This window comes from Tachyglossus aculeatus, chromosome 26, assembly GCF_015852505.1.
Source record: "Tachyglossus aculeatus isolate mTacAcu1 chromosome 26, mTacAcu1.pri, whole genome shotgun sequence".
Taxonomy (NCBI): domain Eukaryota; kingdom Metazoa; phylum Chordata; class Mammalia; order Monotremata; family Tachyglossidae; genus Tachyglossus; species Tachyglossus aculeatus.
Window position 1 is genome coordinate 15,698,741 of NC_052091.1, and position 4,696 is coordinate 15,703,436.

At 45.9% G+C, this 4,696-nt stretch overlaps 1 non-coding gene across 1 annotated transcript; it reads right to left on the reverse strand.

The window, feature by feature from the left end:
• Positions 1 to 4,614: 4,614 nt before the first annotated feature.
• On the reverse strand, positions 4,615 to 4,696 carry TRNAS-GCU. The gene has a single exon. It is a non-coding gene; the product is annotated as a tRNA-Ser (tRNA).

Below are 4,696 nucleotides of genomic sequence, written 5' to 3' on the forward strand. Positions count from 1 at the left end.
CTGTAAAGTGGAGATTTAAACTGTGAGCCCCCCGTGCGACAACCTGATCACCTTGTAACATCCCCAGCGCTTAGAACAGTGCTTTGCACATAGTAAGCGCTTAATAAATGCCATCATTATTATTATTATTATTATTGTTACTTGTATGCTGTGTGACCTTGGGCAAGTCACTTCACTTCTCTGTGCCTCAGTTCCCTCATCTGTAAAATGGGGATGAAGACTGTGAGCCCCATGTGGGGCAACCTGATTACCTTGTATCTCCCCCAGTGCTTAGAACAGTGCTTGGCACATAGTAAGTGCTTAACAAAAAACATAATTATTATTATTATTATTTAAGAGTTGGGCTGCGCTGGCCCTTTAAGAGTTAGGCCGCGCTGGTCCTTTAAGAGTTAGGCCGTGCTGGCCCTTTAAGAGTTGGGCCGCGCTGGCCCTTTAAGGAGCAGCAGCATGGCCTAGTGGCCAGAGCCCGGACTTGGGAGTCAGAGGTCGTGGGTTCTAATCCCGACTTTGCCACTTGTCTGCTGTGTGACCTTGGGCAAGTCACTTCACTTCTCTGTGCCTCAGTTCCCTCACCTGCAAAATGGGGACTCAATGCCTGTCCCTTTAAGAGTTAGGCCGCGTTGGCCCTTTAATAATAATAATAATAATAATAATAATAATAATGGCATTTGTTAAGCGCTTACTATGTGCAAAGCACTGTTCTAAGCACTGCAATAATGTTGGTATTTGTTAAGCGCTTACTACTCTATTTTACTTGTACATATTTACTCTATTTTATTTTGTTAATACGTTTTGTTTTGTTGTCTGTCTCCCCCTTCTAGACAGTGAACCCGCTGTTGGGTAGGGACCGTCTCTATATGTTGCCAATTTGTTCTTCCCAAGCGCTTAGTCCAGTGCTCTGCACACAGTAAGCGTTCAATAAATACGACTGAATGAATGAATGAATGTGCGTAGCACTGTTCTAAGCGCTGGGGTAGATACAAAGTAATCAGGTTGTCCCACGCGGGGCTCACAGTCTTCATCCCCATTTTACAGATGAGGTGACTGAGGCCCAGAGAAGTGAAGTCACTTGCCCAAGGTCATGCAAGCATGGCTCAGTGGAAAGAGCACTCAGGGCTTTGGAGTCAGAGGTCATGGGTTCAAATCCCTGCTCCGCCAATTGTCAGCTGTGTGCCTTAGGGCAAGTCACTTAACTTCTCTGGGCCTCAGTTACCTCATCTATAAAATGGGGATTAAGACTGTGAGCCCCCTGTGGGGCAACCTGATCAACAACCTGATCACTTTGTAACCTCCCCTAGCGCTTAGAACAGTGCTCTGCATATAGTAAGCGCTTAATAAATGCCATTATTATTACTATGCAAGCTGATAAGTAGTGGAGTCGGGATTCGAACCCACTACCTCTGACTTAGATAGTCAGAGTAGGTAGTAGGTACCTAACTCTTAGGTAGAAAGAATTAGGCCGTGCTGGTCCTTTGAAGAGTTGGGCAGTGCTGGCCCTATAATAATAATAATAATTATAATAATAATGGCATTTGTTAAGTGCTTACTATGTGCCAAGCATTGTTCTAAGCGCTAGGGGGGTTAACATTCATTCATTCATTCAATCGTGTTTATTGAGCGCTTACTGTGTGCAGAGCACTGTACTAAGCGCTTGGGAAGTACAAGCTGGCAACATTTAGAGATGGTCCCTATCCAACAACGGGCTCACAGTCTAGAAGGGGGAGACAGACAACAAAAACAGATACATACATAATCATCTTTCTTCGATCCATATGACAGAATATAATCAGCATATTTCTCCAGGAACAGTGTACTCGGAGCACCAGATTTGATTATTACATCAATCAATCAATCATATTTATTGAGCGCTTACTGTGTGCAGAGCACTGTACTAAGCGCTTGGGAAGTACAAGTTGGCAACATATAGGGACAGTCCCTACCCAACGGTGGGCTTACAGTCTAGAAGGGGGAGACAGAGAACAAAACCAAACATATTAACAAAATAAAATAAATAGAAGAGATATGTACAAGTAAAATAAATAAATAAATAGAGTAATAAATATGTGCAAACATATATACAGGTGCTGTGGGGAAGGGAAGGAGGTAAAACGGGGGGAGTGCCCTTTCAATAAACCAAAAACTCTGTTCAAACACATTTTGCATATCACAGAAGACTTACACTCCTGATCAAAAACCCTATCAATCAATCGTATTTATTGAGTGCTTACTGTGTGCAGAGAACTGTACTAAGCGCTTGGGAAGCTGGCAACATATAGAGGCAGTCCCTACCCAACAGTGGGCTCACAGTCTAGTCACAGTCTGTGACAACAATATTCTTAATAATAATAAGAACTGAAGACTCAGGCAGCGAGTTCAGGTTGTCCCATGTGGGGCTCACAGTCCCCGTCCCCACTTTACAGATGAGGGAAGTGAGGCCCAGAGAAGTGAAGTGACTTGCCCACAGTCACCCAGCTGACAAGGGGCGGAGTCGGGATTCGAACCCATGACCTGTGACTCCCGAGCCCGGGCTCTTTCCTCTGAGCCAGGCTGTCCCTTTAAGAGCTCTCCTTCTTCCCCCTTCCTTCCTCCCTCCCTCCCTCCCGTTGCGTGACTGTCTGAGCGGGCGGGTCAGTCCGCCCTGCCACTCCACTCCTGGCTCCGCAGCCCCTTATCACGCAACTCCCAGCCCTCGCCTCCCCCAGGACCGGGGCTGGACCTTTCATTCAGTCAGTCATTCCTGCGTATTTATTAATCATGATGGCATTTGTTAAGCGCTTACTATGTGCAAAGCACTGTTCTAAGCGCTGGACGCTGACCAAGGCCCTACTGAGAGCTCACCTCCTCCAGGAGGCCTTCCCAGACTGAACCCCCTCGTCCCCCCCTTTATCCCCCCGTCTTACCTCCTTCCCTTCCCCACAGCACCTGTATATATGTATATATGTTTGTACATATTTATTACTCTATTTTACTTGTACATATCTATTCTATTTATTTTATTTTGTTAATATGTTTGGTTGTTTGGTTTTGTTCTCTGTCCCCCTTCTAGACTGTGAGCCCACTGTTGGGTAGGGACTGTCTCTATATGTTGCCAACTTGTACTTCCCAAGTGCTTAGTCCAGTGCTCTGCACACAGTAAGCGCTCAATAAATACGATTGATTGATTGATTGTGTACAGAGCACTGGATTAAGCGCTTGGAAGGCCAATCCGTCCAGTGATCTGCCTCCCCCTTCATCCATTCCATCGTATTTATTGAGCGCTGACTGTGTGCAGAGCACTGGACTAAGCGCTTGGAAGGCCAATCCGTCCAATGATCTGCCTCCCCCTTCATCCATTCCATCGTATTTATTGAGCACCAACTGTGTGCAGAGCACTGGACTAAGCACTTGGAAGGCCAATCCGTCCAATGATCTGCCTCCCCCTTCATCCATTCCATCGTATTTATTTATTCATTCATTCATTCATTCAATCGTATTTATTGAGTGCTTACTGTGTGCAGAGCACTGTACTAAGCGCTTGGGAAGTACAAGTTGGCAACATATAGAGACGGTCCCTACCCAACAGTGGGCTCACAGTCTAGAAGAAGAATAATAATGGCATTTATTAAGCGCTTACTATGTGCAAAGCACTGTTCTAAGCGCTGAGGGGATACAAGGTGATCAGGTTGTCCCACGTGGGGCTCCCAGTCTTAATCCCCATTTTACAGATGAGGGAAGTGAGACACAGAGAAGTGAAGTGACTTGCCCAAAATCACACAGCTGACAATTGGCAGAGCCGGGATTTGAACCCATGACCTCTGACTCCAAAGTCCGGGCTCTTTCCACTGAGCCACGCTGCTTCATTTATTGAGTGCTTACTGTGTGCAGAGCACTGGACTAAGCACTTGGGAAGTACAAGTTGGCAACATATAGAGGCTGTCCCTACCCAACAGTGGGCTCACAGTCTAGAAGGGGGAGACAGAGAACAAAACAAGCACAGTAAAAAAATAAAATAAATAGAATATTGACTGTGTGCAGAGGACTGGACTAAGCGCTTGGAAGGCCAACTCGTCCAATGATCTGCCTCCCCCTTCTTCCATTCCATCGTATTTATTGAGTGCCGACTGTGTGCAGAGCACTGGACTAAGCGCTTGGAAGGCCAACTCGTCCAATGATCCGCCTCCCCCTTCATCCATTCCATCATATTTATTGAGTGCCGATTGTGTGCAGAGCACTGGACTAAGCGCTTGGGGAGGCCAATTTGGCCACAGATGGAGACAATCCCCTACCCAACAACCCAGCAGTCTAGAAGGGGGAGACAGATGACAAAATTAAACAAGTGGGCAGGCGTCAATAACATCAGAATAGATCAATAGAATTATAGCTCTATGCCCATCATTAATAAAATAGAACAATGATGGTATTTGTTAAGTGCTTAAAGCAGTGTTCTAAGTGCTGGGGAGGTAACAAAGTAATTAGGTTGTCCCACGGAAGGTTCACAGTTTTAATTCCCATTTTACAGATGAGGTAACTGAGGCCCAGAGAAATTAAGTGACTTGCCCAAAGTCAATCAATCGTATTCATTGAGCACTTACTATGTGCAGAGCACTATACTAAGCGCTTGAAATAAAGCATCGACGACGAGGGTGGGATTCGAACCCACGCGTGCAGAGCACAATGGATTAGCAGTCCATCGCCTTAACCACTCGGCCACCTCGTC